General features: G+C 39.2%; 1 long non-coding RNA gene across 2 annotated transcripts in view; it reads right to left on the reverse strand.

Moving 5' to 3' along the window:
* Nucleotides 1-655: 655 nt before the first annotated feature.
* Nucleotides 656-18,285, reverse strand: part of LOC133234405 (uncharacterized) — a 392,262-nt gene continuing 374,632 nt past the window's right edge. For both annotated transcript variants that reach the window (XR_009732129.1, XR_009732128.1), the window contains one exon: nucleotides 656-779. This is a non-coding gene — a long non-coding RNA (uncharacterized LOC133234405). The remainder of the gene's footprint in view (nucleotides 780-18,285) is intronic.

Genomic DNA, 18,285 nt, shown 5'->3' on the forward strand with positions numbered 1-18,285 from the left:
TTTCATAACGCCCAGGCTTGGCTTCTGACTTTCTTCTCCTGGAACACCTTCCTTCCCTCCCATTCACTGCTTCCAAAACTCTTATCATAGCTCAAACACAGCTTTAAAAAAAAAAAAAATACTTTTCAGTATGACATTTCCTGAGACCTTTGGCAGCAGAGTCCCTGCTCCATCTCATTCTGTTCATGCATTTCTTATGACACTTATGGAACTATTTATTGCAATTTAATATCACTCTGATATTATTCTATTTAAAACATATTGTGCATTCATGTTGTGTATTCAGTCACTCAGTCATGTCCGACTCTTTGCAACCCCATGGACTGTAGACCACCAGGCTTCTCTTGTCCATGTGATTTCCCAGGCAAGAATACTGGAGTGGGTTGCCATTTCTTTCTCCAGAGGATCTTCTCAACCCAGGGATTGAACCCAGGTCTCCTGCATTGCAGGCAGATTCTTTACCATCTGATCCTCCAGGGAAACCCTTAAAACACATTAGGGCCTAACAAATAAAAAGCAGTTACTTGGCTTTTTTAGAGGCAAATAGATCTGAGTTTGATATCTACTCACCAGCCACTAACAATGACTTGATACAATCTTGACAATCCTGTTTATTGATTTGGTGAAGGTTGATATTATTAATACCCACCTGTGAGTCTGATGTAAGAAACGGCAATGACATATGCAGCGTGCTTCATCTTGCATCAGCACCATTTGTCAATCAATAAACAGAGATGTTCACCCTTGTATTCTCATCATTTACTTGCCAAGTTTATTTCCTGAAATGAAAATAGCATATGTATTTACTCTTTACAAACTTAGTTTAAGTGAAAATACATTTCATATTTTGTTTCTTTATGCCTGGTTAACCTCTCAAGTTCTCATTTCTGCTGAGGGTGACTCAGAGTTGAGATGACACTGTTACTTTCTCCTATGAGAACTAGTATTTTGGAAACTACACATTCTATTCAGGATTTTCTCCCTGATCCACTTTCCTTCCACCCAGGGCAGAGTAGAAGGATTTATGTACTCTTCAGGCATCTGAGAGACACTGAATTTGCAAGCCATCTGTGCTGCTGTCTGCCTTTAGTTGAGGTGTGGCACTTCTCACCTGGTCTTGGACTTTATAGTCTCTGGCCTTGTTATTCTCACTACTATCAGATGACAGAAAGATCAGTGGAAAACCCTGAGTAAATTTGAGAGGGTCTCAGAACAGAAAGAATCATAGTCTGACCTTCCAGGCTGTATTTCCCCTGCAAGACTGCAAACTAAGTCTCATTTCCACTTGATGTTGGAGGCTAGAAGTCTGAAATCAAGGTGTCAGCAGAACCAGTTCCTTTTGAGGGCTGTGAGGGGAGGATTTATTTCGGATCTTTCTGCTTGGCTTAGAGATAGCTGTTTCCTCTTTGTTTTCTCCTTCACATTGTTTTCCTGCTATGTTTGTCTCTCTCTGCATCCAAATTTCTCATTTTTAAAAAGGACAACAATTATATTGGATCAGTGCCCACTCTAATAACTTCATTTTAACTTAAGTGCCTTTGTAAAGACTCTATCTACAGGTCAGGTCTATCTACACGTGAAGTCGTAACTAGGGTTTAAGGTTCCAGTATATCTTTTAGAGGAGGGGCAGCACAATTCAACTCTGACCATTTGGTTACTCTAACTGCAAGATCTTCATGTTGATTGCCCACCCTCTCAGGCACCATTATACCCTCTGAAGGTGCCCCCTGGTGTACACAGGACTGTGAGGCTTTCTAAGGTACATCTCTATCTGTGCCTTCACTGGCTATTGCTCTTCTATTAGTCTGGAGTGATGGTGAAATGGGTTTTCTAATGAGGTCTGCGGCATCCTGGAGGTGAAACAATCTGGAAATCAAACCATCGTTCGACCTGTCCGCTTTGGAGCTTTCCAGCGGTGTTTCTGCTATCCCACCATCTCCCCTGGTTAGCATGGGTGGAGTTCTACGCCTTGCTCAAAGACCCCAAATCACTCTACACCAGTCATGTGCTTCCAACAGTCTGCTCTCTGGTGGGCCTCTTATCTGTATTTGAGTGGGAAAAAAAAAGGACTACTTTATTGTATCTTTTCTGTAATAAAAGCAGAACTACTCAAAATTTATTACAGGTAAAGATAATTAAGCTACTGGAATTCACATTCCTGTCCTTGTCCTTTTAGACTCAGCGTAGGGCTCCATAACCTGCATTTTTATGACATACCCTAGATGTTTCTGATATGCAGACCACACTTTGAGAAATGCTGGTTTTAGTTATAAATTCATGCTCTGCAATTTGTCTCTTAGTATATAAAACTAAGTGTTTGAAATAAGAAAGTGGAAAAAAAAAAGAAATATTTTCTTTCTTAAGTACTTGGCTCTTGAAAATAAAACCCATGACTTTAAAGATCATTACTTTAGCTAGAGATTTTCAAAATCTATCTAAAAAATCTAATAAATTGACCCTTTGTTCTTTCACACTAGCTCTTCTTTCAGTTCACTGTATATGGTAAGCTCTTCCTTCTGCTTGAATGGTGAGAAAACAGATTGAGGAAAAGGATTTAAAAAAAAAACAAAACACTGAGTTAATTATTCAATATTACTCTGCTACTTTTATGCCTGCATATGCCTGTATGGGTATGACGGAGAAAGAGGAACAAAATGGAATATGGGAAAGAAAGTGAGTTACAATGGAGAAAAAGAATTGTATGTGCAACCAGTCACGACTTATTTGGAATTCTGGCTCTTACATTTCTCATTTGGGTCAAGAGAGAAAATGATTTGATTTATTTTCATTTCAGTCAGTTTCCTTCTATGTAACTACAAGATTCTATCAGAATACAAGTACATTTTACTTTAATTTATATTCTTTAATCTGGCACACTATAGAGAAATCGTCATTATTTGTTGAATGAATAAATGGGTGATGTCATTTCTAATGAAAGGCAATAGAAGAGTTCGTTTTACTTCCAATTAAGTTCTGTTCAGTCCGAATACTGTGTTTAAGGAATGAGCCTCCTTATGGCCTTATCTTCATTTCAAAAGCCACGTGACAGTCTTTAGGAATGTGCTGACGTTCTGGCTACTCCAGTGAATGTATTTTTCCTCCTTTGAATGTCAGCAGAACTTACTTTTTTCACTCATGACTTAATGTGTTATGTCATAAGTGCAAAGAAGGGGTCACTGGCTCTCCCAGAAGAGATACCCACTGGGAATGCGAACCCTGTAGTGATTCAACTATTGGAACCGGTCTGGTGGTGCTAGGCCTAATTGGGTCTTGCAGCTAGGGGTGAAGCGGGGAAAAGAAAGGATCTTCCATGGGTTAAGGCTGCCTTTCCAGATGGTCCAACGACTAAGTAGCCAGTTTCCAAGGACATCTGCATCACCTATGGAAACATCAGATCAGTGCACACCAGACAGATCCTTGGTGACTCATCCCACCATCCCTGTGCACAAGAGTTACTACACCCGCAGACAAAGAAGGCGACCACTGAGTTTCTTTTCATTACCAAATAGATATAATATCTCTGCCAACAAAAAAACAGTACACAAAGTGTCTCTTCATGATATTGCAACCAGTTGAGACCACGCTAAGAAAATCAGCTTGTCTAAATGATGACCCCTTCTTTTCTTTGGTAGCTCGGATTTGAAGGAGAGACTCTGACCTGTGTCACTGGAGGCTACTGGAGGATGTGGTTCATTAAAACAAAGGAGTAATCTAAGTAAGAAAGCATGGTGTCCTGAAAATATAAGATCTCACAAAGGAAAGCAATGAAAGAAAGTCCCATGATGACTACTGTGTCAACCTCTATAGGCTCAAATTGGAGAAGGAAATGGCAACCCACTCCAGTATTCTTGCCTGGAGAATACCCCAGACAGAGGAGCCTGGCAGGCTACAGTCCATGGGGGTCGCAAAATGTCTGACATGACCGAAGCGACTTAGCACAAGCATGTCCTCTCTCTACTAAGTGCTCAGCTTCTTCTTAGCAGAGACCTTATAGACCTGTTCTTCACATTAGCTAGCAAACGGCCCTTTACTTAGTAGGTATTGAGCAGGTTATTGTCCTTGAGGATGATAGTGATGACAGTAAATTTAAATAAGTGAATAGATTCTTTAACAAATAATGCTGATATAATTCTTCTCTAAGAAGAAGAAATCCAGACTCACATGGGTTCAGTGCGTTGAAATAGGCCCACAGCTAGGAAGAAACAATGACTTACAACTTCAGATTATGATTCCAGGGCTGTTTTCATTACAGCATGATAATAAGGTCTGTTCTTTGTGTGTGTGTGTGTGTTTTTAATTAGGATATTTGATATGAAGTTGTTAGGTCTGACAAGATTTTTTTCTAATAGGAACGACTGAGATATCCTTAAACAGGTCATCAAAAATTTTGGGTGTTATTTACCTTCTCTTTATGGTTTTTACAAGGAAAATTAATTTCTGCCTTTCAGACATGGTCTAAGGCATTGCTCTGCAGAAGTAGAGAAATTAACTAAATGTTTCTCAATATTCCTTTTGGCTCTGTACTCTTTTAAATGGAATTCTATTCAAACATTTTTTAAACTCTGAGTTCTATCTTTTCCTGGGTGTTTTGTAAATAATATGCAAGTAACAAAGTGAAATTAGTATGGATGAGTCAAAGTTGGGAGGTCAGGGAAAACAGAACGAAGTTTCTAGCCAGTGGAGTTCAGTATACATGCACCACTATTAACAGATTGAAATGGAATAAAAATACACAATATTCCTCTTCATGCCTGGGCACAGGCTTTTGAAAGTGCTCTGGCATATTCCAGATATTAAACCCCAAAGCTCAGGAGTTTGTGGAGGTCCCAGGAACTTGGAAAAGTCTTGGTTATTTGCTTTGTAAATCTCCAATCCAAATTGTGCTTTCCCCACTCTGAACATAACTTCATTTTAAAATCTCATAACTTCATTTTAAAATCTCTTTTGCAGCTATTTTTACTCATTTGTTGTATTGCAGACTACAATGGTCAGTGTTCATGTGAGATCAGCCAAACAGTTACTATTCTATGCAGCAATTACAGGAGTTTTGAAAAGCAAAGCATGTGGAACCCCATTAGCAAATAAAGAACTCAGGACTGAAAGAACCAAAGAACAAATATTAATAGTTTATTTCAGTATATCTCGTATAGCAACGCGTTACCGGAGGCAATGGGTATGAAAGATCAGATTGGCACTGGAAGTGCTAAATGATACTCATTTGCCACCATCACCAAAATAATAAGATTGCCTGGGAATATTTTTTGATTGTCAAAGATAATTTAAATAATGTGATTTTTTTTGGACCCACAGTTTAAGTCAAAGCCTTATCCCACCAGGTAATAGAGATGAGATGAATTAGAGGACTATAGCCAGACACGGAAATGGGGGGAAAAAAAAGGAAGAACCTTTTAAATTCTAATAGATGAAACATGTAGTTCAATAGAGATAAAAGTAGAATAATGATGCTTTTCATGGGTCTTTATCACAGAAGACCATGCTATTCACAAATTATGAACCATAAAAAAGGAATTTTACTCAAAAGACAAGTCTGTTTGTATCATCAATGAATGATATGAAATAGAAAGAAAAAAATGCACAGGAAAACATAAAATGGTAACGGCTTGATAACTCTATCAGCTGTCTCTACACATTAAAAAATACAGAAGAATGAAAGCTTACTCAGAATAAAATTCCAAAGACTATCCAAAATGGCACACGTATTTTCACTTTGGAAAAACACAGAAAGAATGGTTTTTGTGTAAAAAAAAAGTGGTCTGTCTAGCTTATACTGAAGTCAATTTCACATGTAGATTTTCATAATACTGTCTTATCTCAGAGGGCATATGAAATATACTCGAAGTTATACTCTTTTATGTGGACTGGTATTCATTTTTTTAATATTAAAATACTTCAATTTATACCCAGATGTGCTCCTAAATATTCTGTCACATAATTATCACATAAAAAGTTTGATAGTGACTTTCTTTAATGTAAAATTAATTTGAGCCTCTGGTAGATTATAAATTGGAGCTTTGCTATTTATTTTTATTAATATACCATGATGAATCTTTGACAGGTAAGTAACCACTCTTACATATTAAGAAACAATACTATTTGGAAAAAGATTTTTAAAAAGGTATGTAGACTTCTGAGTCCAAAGGGCCACAGTTTAAGAACAAGAGCCCTAATTCCTGCCTTAGCAGAATGGCTATATAATCCTGGGAAAGTTCTAGTTCTCTGTGCCTCATTGTTTTCAAGCTTAAAATAATGCGGCTGAAAAAAAAAAAAAAAAAAAACTTAACACTAAACTGTTTTTTAAAACTTACTACCCTATGTTTTACTGCTGGTATATTTTTGGTGTCTTTTTTTTTTTTTAAATCAGTGCTTAATCCTACTTTCCAAATTTATTCCAACTTGTCTCCTAACATCAAAAGCAGCTGTCTTTTAAAGCTGACAGGTGTGGGGGAAGAGAAGATTTCCAATCACCCAAAGGGCTTTTCCAGCCCCCTCACCCTTTCTGATCTGCCTCCATAACTCAGAATCACTGCTGCCAGGGGACATCAGTGTTGATGGGTCTCTTCCTCCTCCCCGTGGTGTGCTGGGGTGGAAAAAGATTGAGGTCCATCGGTCTAAGTCCTTCACAGAGAGTGTTCTCTGAGGACAGAAGTGCTTGTCAGGCATAGGCATTAAGGAAAGCATCCCTTCAGGGGGATGTTGTCTTCTCAGCATCACTTTTACCTCCCAAGACTCCTGGAGTAAGTGTGAGGACCGACATACAACAGCTTTCTTTATTTAATGGTCTGATTTAAAATTCTGTGTTACTGACATTGAGCCTTTCTTTTTCACTCTACATTTTATGTCCTCTCAGTTCCTAAGCTGCCTTAAAGATTCCATATGTCATAATTCTTTTGTTGAAAGCAACAGAAATGGACTCTGGCTAACTTTAGCAAAAGGAAATTTATGGGACAGATATAGTAAACTCAGAGAATGTATAGGAGCCTGAAGACCTGGGCTTAAGAGTGAACAGGTACCAATGCAGCGCTAGGAAAAAAGAGCAGGAAACACAATACAGTCCTTCAGCATCATGGGGATTGGTTCTAGGACCCCTGTGGATACCAGAATCCAAGGATACTCAAATCCCATACATGAAACAGCACAGTGCAGTTGGTCCTCTACATCCCCTACTGGAAAAAGTGTGGATATAGAAGGCCAACTGTAATAGCAAGAGATTCTGACCAGGAGGCTGACTCCCAGTAGAGAACTCCAAGCAATTTCTGTCTCTTTATCATGTTGCTCCTGTTAGATTCCAGGGAGTGAACATCCTTTTGACTTGGCAAGGCTCATATACCCACCAAACAGGTAAAGGGAAAGAGGTTCTTCTAGTATTCATTGGGAAAAAAGATAATTCCCAGGAAGGATCCAGGAATTTTCTGTTGGGAAAGGCATGCAAATGCTGAGCAGATACTAAAAGGACAAACACTCATGTGTGTTCATATGTGTATCTTTCTCCTCGTTAAGGCAAAGCTATTTCTAAGAATAGGCACATAGTCCACATTTTCTTTTGACAAACTGGGTTAATTTCTCTACTCATCACTTCTTTTCTAAAAGCATGATTTATCTTCATTTATGATTCCAATTTCATCTAATAGCGTTTTTCTTAGAAAAGTACAGGTGTGCCCCCAATGAGGAAATTGCTATGTAACCATGTTTAAAATCTGTTCTACATTAATAGTCAAGAGAGATTTAAAATGTTCAAAAGTTAGATGGGGCAAGCTTCCTTTAAAAATAGAAATTATTTGATAAGATAGCTCTTTTTTTCTTATCACCCCTAAGGATATTACTGTCTACATTCATATGTAAGGTGGTCTCAAACTGTAAGTAGCATAAAAGAACATGGCATGTAGGTAACATGTAATAGGAGTGTTCTGCAATATTTCCAGATGGGGTCATACATTATCCCATATCTGTGGAAAATTCTGAAAGAGATGGGAATACCAGACCACCTGACCTCCCTCTTGAGAAACCTATATGCAGGTCAGGAAGCAACAGTTAGAACCGGACATGGAACAACAGACTGGGTCCAAATAGGAAAAGAAGTACGTCAAGGCTGTATATTGTCACCCTGCTTATTTAACTTCTATGCAGAGTACATCATGAGAAACGCTGGGCTGGAAGAAGCACAAGCTGGAATCAAGATTGCCGGGAGAAATATAAATAACCTCAGATATGCAGATGACACCACCCTTATGGCAAAAAGTGAAGGGGAACTCAAAAGCCTCTTGATGAATATGAAAGAGGAGAGTGAAAAAGTTGGCTTAAAGCTCAACATTCAGAAAACGAAGATCATGGCATCTGGTCCAATCACTTCATGGCAAATAGATGGGGAAACAGTGGAAAAAGTGTCAGGCTTTATTTTTGGGGGCTCCAAAGTCACTGCAGATGGTGATTGCAGCCATGAAATTAAAAGACGCTTACTCCTTGGAAGGAAAGTTATGACCAACCTACATAGCATATTGAAAAGCAGAGACATTACTTTGCCAACAAAGGTCCATCTAGTGAAGGCTATGGTTTCTCCAGTGGTCATGTATGGACATGAGAGTTGGACTGTGAAGAAAGCTGAGCACTGAAGAATTGATGCTTTTGAACTGTGGTGTTGGAGAAGACTCTTGAGAGTCCCTTGGACTGCAAGGAGATCCAACCAGTCCATTCTAAAGGAGATCAGTCCTGGGTGTTCATTGAAAGGATTAATGCTAAAGCTGAAACTCCAATACTTTGGCCACCTGATGAGAAGAGTTGACTCATTGGAAAAGACTCTGATGCTGGGAGGGATTGGGGTCAGGAGGAGAAGGGGACTACAGAGGATGAGATGGCTGGATGGCATCACTGACCCGATGGACATGAGTTTGGGTGAACTCCGGGAGTTGGTGATAGACAGGGAGGCCTGGCGTGTTGTGATTCATGGGTGGCAAAGCGTCAGACACGACTGAGCAACTGAACTGAACTGAACTGAACTGAATACTTTCACAAAGTGATAGTTTTCTCACATGTTTTCTGATATACCTTTGATAGAAATAGCGTGGCATATTTTTCCCTCATTATCTCTGTTCACCTATTGGACTTTATGGTACTTTTTTTTCCCACTACTACAAACAATCTCCACAGGATTTAGCTACTTTTTAAAAGGCTTCTGTGTTTTTTATGGTACTCTATTATTTTCTTTGATCATTCAGTCCTTTTTCTTACCTTTGAGATAACTTCTTCTGTAAAGACCAATCTAGATTGTACTCGGCACAAATCCAGTCACACAGAAAACCCTATACAAGCAAATCCAAGCACTAAGTAATTTGTGTCAGGATTCTGGATAGCCTTAAGATTGGAATTTGCTAACTATTGATATGAGTCTGATGAAAAAGAGAATATGAATTCACTCAATACTAGATTCTTCAAGGACTGATTATTTATTTGGTGAGGTTTTCAGGCCTTTTGTTTGTATACTTTTACCACTTCCATTGATCAGACTCTTTTGGGGATGAAAAAAGAAGGTGAGATGAAATTCACGCTGATTTGTTTTGTTGTTTAGCTACAGCTCTGGTTAGGGAGAATAAAAAAAAAGATGTTTTGTTGAAGAGAGAAGACGAAATGTAGAAATTATTGGCTCAATTTAAACTAAGGGAATCACTCTGGAAGTTGTTGATTTATGCAACCCCTGCTTCTATTTGCATAGATAACTGAGTTAGCTTTATAAGAGTTTAGAGTTCCCTCACTCACAGATATTTTATTCATGGGTTATTGCCCTTAAAAACACTTAACTATGAAGGAAGTCCTCTAAAGGAAATTCAGCCTCTGAAATGAGGCTTACAACTATTACACCAAAGATCTGACAGGCACAACTTACCTCCTTCGGTTTAATGATGATGTTGTTGCCTTGGTCACAATCTTCCTTTTGTTCATTTAAATGGCACAGGAGCAAAAACACCATTTGCCACACTGGTTTGCACGTTAATGAATACAACATAAGGGGCTTCCCAGGTGGTGTAGTGGTAAAGAATCCACTTGCCAATGCAAGAGATTAGGACTCAATCCCTGGGTCCAGAAGATTCCCTGGAGAAAGATATGGCAACCTGCTCCAGTATTTCTGCCTGGAAAACTGAATGGACAGAGAAGCCTGGTGGGCTCCAGCCCACTGGGGACCAAAGAGTCAGCCATCACTGAGCACGCATGTATTCGTAAGACCAAATTACAGGGCTGTACTCTTCCTCAAGCTGATAGCTCACTCTAATGTTTTTCCGTGGCAATGACAGATGCCCTGGTACCTATATAACCTCCAGAATAGGAGTTCAGTAAATGTAGTATCTACACAATTTTGGAAGCCTTGAAATCAGTGAAATTCATTTCTGTGATTCCTTAAAGTGAAAAAATAACAGTTTTTGCAAACAATAACTTTCTAACATTTTACCTCATATCTTAAGAAAAAAAAGACAGTTCAAACTGAGAAATGTAAAGGAAAAGAACAAAATAAAAACCACTTTTAATGAACCACACTGCTGCACTCTCTGATGAATAGGGAAGTCTCAGCTTCTAGGTGCCTTTAGTCCCCACCCTGCCACTGTCCTGTTTGTCAAACAAAGCAAGCACCTGTTGAGATGGAAGCTCTGCTGGGAGTCTCCACAAGTTCCAGGATCCAAATGATGGAACATCATGAGCCACAACTGCACTGGCAGAACATTATCATAATAGCCCGACCTCCTGAGTTTTTCCTGATTACCTGGATCTTACCTCCCAAAGGGAAAATGACTTCAAAGACTGAACCTCTTGCCTGAGTTTTTCAAAGATTCAGCAACTTGAAGCTACAGATTCTCCCCAGCTTGTTTTCAACATGCACAATAATGACAGAAAATGAGCTGAGTCCCCTTAAGAGTCCAGGAGGATGTGGAAGCAGCGCCCTCACCACTGGCCAAGTCTCATTACACAGAGCTGCACTGGCCTCTGTCATTTTAGGTACAGGAAGAGGAAGGCTACAGACTCCTTTGTATTTCCTTCAACAGTTGTTTTTACTTTAACATATTTAAAAGGGAGCTGTAGCTTCCAAAGTCCATTTGGAAAGCCGAACAGATTAAAAAGAGTTTCCAAAGAGTGCTAGCCCAAATCCTGTTGAAACTTTTAATTAGTCTGATGTTATTTTTAGACTCTCTCAAAGCTCCATAATTGAGCCCTTTGCAGTTGTACAAACAAATAGAAACCTTGTAAGATCTTGAAATTCATGATAGTTTACTAATGAAGTCAGCTTGGAAAACTCGTCATTGAATATTGTAATTTGATTGCCATCTTATTCTGATTGGACCCTGGTTTTGCATTTAAATGAGTATATATTATTTGAAATGCAAAACAGCATGTTATCTGGGGTATTTTGCAGGAATAGACAAGATTAAAAACATCTAATGTTCCATTTTATAAAAACATTACAAAATGGAAGTGTAGAGCTGACTTTTAAAATTTATTAGTTACAGCTTACAATAATTGGACATTAATTAATCCTAAATTGCAAGACATTTCTGCGGAAATGCATATTACATCCTTCTCATCAGTACTTAGCAGATACATTAGTATATTATTTTTGTTTGGGATGCTGAAGGCACGAAGGGCAATTTCTTCCTAAAGCAGTTGCTGCTACAGAAATTGACTGTTGCTCATGTGAGTTTAACACAATAGATCACCAATTACTGATTTGCAACAACTGACCTTGAGTATCCAATTAAAAAAAAAAAAAAAAGCTGCAGCCAGAGCTGAGGCAAGCTGAATTCATGAATTAGGTTATGTGTCGGCTTGTTCCAAGCTTTGATTTTTGTCCGCCTTTGTGTTTTTAGATGGCTTGGAAAGAAATTTTCTGATGCTGTAACCCTTTATTATTCTTCTCAACTGTGGCTTTTGTGTCTTACATAGAAAATTGTTTTCAATCACATCATCTAAAAGAGAAGATCTCTGTTTGAGAAGACCATGGAGGTCTCTGGAAGCCATCTCTGTATTTGATTGTTTGGCTGTCAGAAGTTTCCACTACATCTATTCTCAGACACATGTAGTTACTTATAACCTATTATGCTGATTTTTTTTTCCTCCCTTCAAGGCCTTGTTGACAAAAGATTGTCAAAACAGGACCTGGGATTTATAAGTATGTTATCCAGGTCTTTGATATAAGTTTTAATTATTTAGATATTATATACAGTGAATTGTAATCTGTGAAAGAAAACTATGTGGAACTTAGACAAAGACATTCTTTCCCCTCTTTCATATTCCTGAGCTCAAATCTAGGGATGGAAAAACAAGAGTTCCTAGTGGCTTCAAGAGGAAGGAAGATGGTGGCAATGACAATGTCTACAACGGCGGTAGAAATAGCAGAGAAGTGGCGTGACTCTACACCTGGGCTTTTGTCAGGCCTATGCCAGCATGATGTTAATTCAACCTCAGGTCAGCCCTAATGGGCAGTTCTAAGAGTTTTCACGAAATTTTCTGCCATCTGTAAAGTGCACACAAGTACCACTGTCGTATAATCCATTTGGAGAATTCTGCTGAAGTAATTTTGATTTCTGAGATACTAAGACTAGGAAAGTCTGCATTTAATCCTTCACTTTCAACCCACTGGCCAAAATGCATGAAATACCAATTTTTTAAACTAGGATAAGTCGAATTTTCTGAACTCAAATAAAGCTTAAAATCAAACTGCCCTAGTTTAAAGAAAAGATACTTAAATGTTGAGAGAAAATCTAAATGATCTTTCTATTAAATAGGGATCATGTACTGGATAAGGACAGATGTGGGCTTGAGCAAGGTCATAGGCCCACATCTTATGAAACTTACTGTAAGTGAATGAGAGCTGCCAGCTTCCTATATGGCCCTATATGCCCAACCAAGCAAAATGATATGAGGATTAACATATTAGCTGGTCCAACAAAGTCTCTCCTAGTTTTTTTTTTACTGGAACAGAGGAAAATATCCTCTTTTCTCTGTTGGAAAAAGTGAGAATACATGAACCAAGTTTCCAGTTGCTATGACTCAAGCATCATCGATAAAGCTGACCAAAGAGAATATAATTGAACTGAAAGAGAAGTATGGGCCAGGGATAAGGAGCCATGCTATCTGAGTCCATTGTTCCGGTTGTTCCAGAGTCATTGCTTTTCTTCCCCAGGTTTACTTATTCTTGCCAATAAATCCCCCATTTTAGCCTAAGCTTGTTTGAGTTGTGTTTATCTCACTTGCAAGGAAGAACTATCCTCCTTCATACATAGAATTAATTTCTCCTTTCTGTCCCCTCCATGGCAAAGGAGTGAAGGGAAGATTGGCCATACAGTATGAGTTTTCTCCGAACTAAATCCCCATCCAAAAGTAGAGCTAGAAGATAAATATGCTTAACTGTCATCTCACTTGTCATATGTCAAATACAAAACTGCTTTTCTGTTTTTCAGATTCAGCCACATTCTTGATTTTAATTTATTACTTATTTGAGGTTTTCCAGAGTATGCACCTTGAACATCTCAGGCTTCTAAGAAGAGACTGACATGTTCAAATTGAGTAATACATGGCAACACAACTAGTTAAATGTGTACCTTGCCCCCTAAAAGAACACTTTAAGACTTGGGCACTGATGGCACAAGGGATACAAAGGCAAGGGAAGAATCAAAGTTCGTTATGAGTCTGTGTGATTAACAGTGTAGGACAAGAAGCCCAAAATGGGATTTTGGTAAGAAGTAATCGCTGCCATCTACGGGGTCGCACAGAGATGGACACGACTAAAGCGACTTAGCGCGGCAGCAGCAGCAATCAAAAAAGTAATGGAATCAAAATGCGATGGTATCCTAAAAGTTATTGTTAAAAAGGATGTAAAAAGAAGGTGATAAACACGGTGCTAAAATGCAAACGTTTAAGAGAAATACAATTTAAAAAGGCTTGGCTTTGACAGTTGTGACATTATTAACCTTCAAAAGAGCTACTTTTGACATGTGAAGCAGATGAACGTCAAACTACAACAGACAAACAACAAATGAAAACAGAAGAGAGAAATGGGAAGAGGAAACAAAGGGGGACACACAGAAGAAAGAGTCAGAAAAAGGTTCTCGAGACTATGGGATAGAAAGGAACCAATGAGTAAGCGCATCACTTAGCTGACAAAGAAGGACAAACAGAAAAATACAGAGAAGTAACAACGCAATGATGTTCTGAAAAGGGAAACCGGGAGCTAAGGGAACTCGAGTTGGGTTATCTAAAGTTCACAAGTAGGTTAGGTCATCTAATGTGCTTGAGGAGGACGAGTATGGAGTGCTGGGGACGCTGAAGATCTGGAACATTTGGAGGACACACCCTGTGGCAGGGTCAATAAGAATTAACTGAATACTATCATTACATATGCTCATGAAACATCAGTTATTATTTTATAAGGTATGTTTCTTTACACATAAAAAATATGCCTTTAAATTTTTTTTCCACCAACTATTGACAGTCTAGGAACTTGATCAAGGGAGATGAAGACAAGGTAATGTAAGAATTCACTAACATAGCTGACCATAGGGTTCAGGTTTGGTAGTTAGGCAAACAGAACAAGAAGGAGGCTGGGATCTTGGAATTAGAGATAGGGCTTGAAGGACCAGAGAAGGCAATGGCACCCCACTCCAGCACTCTTGCCTAGAAAATCCCATGGACGGAGGAGCCTGGTAGGCTGCAGTCCATGGGGTCGCTAAGAGTTGGACATGACTGAGCAACTTCACTTTCACTTTTCACTTTCATGCATTGAAGGAAATGGCAACCCACTCCAGTGTTCTTGCCTGGAGAATCCCAGGGACGGGCGAGCCTGGTGGACTACCATCTATGGGGTCACACAGAGTTGGACACGACTGAAGTGACTTAGCAGCAGCAGCAGCAGCAGCTTGAGGGACTGGAGTTCACCGATTATTCATGTAACTACAAATAGGTTTTGAGCTCCTACGGTGTTCAAGTAGTGTGCAGAGGACCTGGGATAACAATGATGAACAAGATGGGTTTCCCCTCTGGCAGCCACAGTTTAGTTAAAGAGATAGCTACATACAAAAGCAGAATTCAGTAGAAGTGAGGAACTGGGAAATAAGGAAAGAAATGGTGGTCAGAAAGAAGAATTTCTGAATTAGGTATGTAGGGGGAAAATGCTAAATAGCAAGGAGATTTTAGGTGTCCATTTTAATTGTATATACTGTATTTGTGTAGTTTGTATACGTATCAAAAGAGAGTTGAGGGCAGGAGTGGAGGGACGAGGGGCTTTGACTTAGAAACCAACACTCTCTTTTTATTGTTGTTCTTGTTGTGACCACAAAAGGAATTGGCTCCAAGTCATTTTTGGCATTCTCATTCCTTCTACTCTAAACTGAATTATGATCCAATGTCAATTTCTTAATCCATAAATCTGGCTTGACATTTCATGTGCTTCTAATAGACGGTACTAGAAAAGCTATTTCTGACTTAAGCTCCATAAAGGAAATGAGGAAAATGCAGAGAAGGCTTCAGGCTAATCTATAAAGTAATTTGAGTTCTATGCCAGAAAACTCTTCCTCAATTCATCTCAGGAGGTGATCTGAAGACTGTCGCTTCTTTGTGACACACAGAGGTCTAAGACCACAAGTTCAATATAATTAACTACATTTCTGTGTCTATAGAGCATCACTGGAGATTTCCGGAAAGTAAAACAGTTAAACCATTGGATGGCACCATGTACCCAATACCCCTCACCCCTACTCACTGTACCATCTACACTTTTGTTCAATTTTTAAAAAACTGAATTCAGGTGTATCAGTTTGGATGTGGACAAAGTTTAAAGACAAGCTAAGGTTGCAAACACAAGTATCTACAAGGGTCAAGCAGTTGGAAGAAGTGAGTGAAGCAGAAAAAGCAAAAGCTGGACAATAAACACCGTCAGCTTCCATGTTCAGCTGATGTTAGGTGGGGTAGGCACTGCAGCAAGCTGGGTAAGTCTTGGGGCAGTTGCCTGTCAGTAATAGCCTATTATTGCCATGGGGAAATGTCAGCCCAGGGTTACCAGATCTTCCAACTTTTTCCACAGTCTGGAAAATACAATTTTTACTTGCAAACTGATTTAAAAAGTTGGTTTCTAATTCAATTCAAAGTAAGTTATAGGCTGAACTAAACCCACTTGTCAGCCTCAATAAACTTTTAACTGGTTTGTATTCTCTGCTTCAGAATTCAGTTCTCACATGGATGTTTGGGAATTGCATGGCCATGGTCTAAAACCCTGATGTGCACACTCAGGTTACCGCAACCAATCTTGGATGAGCTTCACGGGAGGTAACCAGATGCAAGGGACAGTTTATTTTAAAATGTTGCTTCTACATCTCCTCTATTTAAGAAACTATTTCAATGCTGTGTATATAGGCTCTTAAGATACATAGATCAATTGTAGAATGGCTCTGTTCCAAACATGTAACAAAGACAGGTAATTTCTGTGTTCATCACTACCACTCTGGAATTGTTTTCTCCTGTTGCCATGGTTTCCATTCTGAAAATCAGAAGCATTGAACACTTCCTTCCTATTCATCCTCAGGGACAGAGTGGAAACTAACTTTTGAAAAGAAAGAAAAGCTTGTGTGCAAGTCACTACAAAGTTTGGCCCACTAATGCTCTTATCTGAAGAGGTAATTTAGCCCCTGGCCTCCAGGAAGTAATAAAAACATGGGCTCCTTAAGTCTGATTATCCTTCAAGTTCTAGTTCAGCCTCCTCATTTCTTAGAAAAATAAAACTGAGGAGTGAAAAGTATTAGCTGTTGTGTTGTTCAGTCACTAAATCATGTACAACTATTTGCGACCCCATCAACTGCAGCACGCCAGGCTTCCCAGTCTTCCACTATCTCCTGGAGTTTGCCCAAGTTCATGTCCACTGAGTCAGTGATACTATCTAACCATCTCATCCTCCGCCACCCTCTTCTGCTGCCTTCAGTCTTTTCCAGCATCAGGGTCTTTTCCAGAGTCTGCTCTTCACATCAGGTGGCCAGAGTATTGGAGCTTCAGCTGGTGGTTATCAGATGTCAACTCCACAGACTCTCATATGTCATAAAATTAGTGCTGCAAAGTCTTCTGAAATCAATGCTCCTTAGGTAGAGTAGCAATTGGAGCCAGAATTCATTTAAGTCACAGCCTGGTGGTGTTTCTGTAGTATCCATGCACTACCCACAGGCTTCTCAGCCCTGCCTAAGAAGCTTCAAATAATAGGAAAAATGAACACAAAAAGGCTTTAAAAATGGAAGCAGTTTGTTGGCTCTTTACTATTAAATTTTCAGAGGTAGGGTGGACTTCAAACACAATTTGATCAACCATTTCATTCCCGTCATGGTGATCATGATCATCTCTATCACCATCATAGCAAATTGTTAAATTACGTTTATATGTGTTAACTACTATTCTAAGTATTTCACAAACATTTACTCTATAATTTTCACCATACTCCCATGAGATGGGTACTGTTATAACCTGATTTTATCCTTGAGAAAACCGAGGCACTGAGAGCTTAAACCCCCCAGGTTTGCATTGTAGGGCCAGGATACAAACTTGGGCTACTGATTCCAGAGCCCTTGCTCTTAGCCTCTGCACAAAGATTCAGGTTGAACTAGTCAAGGATAATCCTTAGGGATCAGTGGTTTTAAAAATATCTCTCAGGTAGGTTGTGATATGCTCCCAAGGTGGAAAACTAATGCTGTTAACAGGGGGTTAAGAGGTGAAACTGATGTAGAGTAGGCAATCTGAAGGTCCACGGCAAGGAATACCATGTTGGAATTTAGGCCTAACTGCTGCTCTGCGATGCTTACATCCCAATGGAAAAGAGGAGTAAACACCATCAACTGATGGAAGAAACTTCTGGATGGAACTGCTGAGCACTGCTGAGCACAATGACTGCTCCTGCAGGGACCCTTTGCCCGAAGAACTCAGATATTACAGCCACAGTATGTTTGCAGGGTGTCCATTACCTGGGTATTACAATTTTTATATTATGGCAGTCAGAGACTGATTATAATTAGGAAAGAGAGAAAAACTTCCCAGGGACATGGTGCTTCACTATAGATCCCCTGCCTCTAACTCTCGATGCAGAAATCTTTGCAAGAGTACTTTCATGGATCTCAATGACAACAATTAAGCTTGAAGAGCATGAGAAGACATTTTAATCAGAAGCTAATTAAGAACAATGGGGGCATATGTATTACTGATGTGTCTCGAGTACTCTGACTGATCTGGGAGATTATTCCATTAATATCTGGATGTAAA

Source organism: Bos javanicus, chromosome 21 (assembly GCF_032452875.1).
Source record: "Bos javanicus breed banteng chromosome 21, ARS-OSU_banteng_1.0, whole genome shotgun sequence".
NCBI classification, from domain to species: Eukaryota; Metazoa; Chordata; class Mammalia; order Artiodactyla; family Bovidae; genus Bos; species Bos javanicus.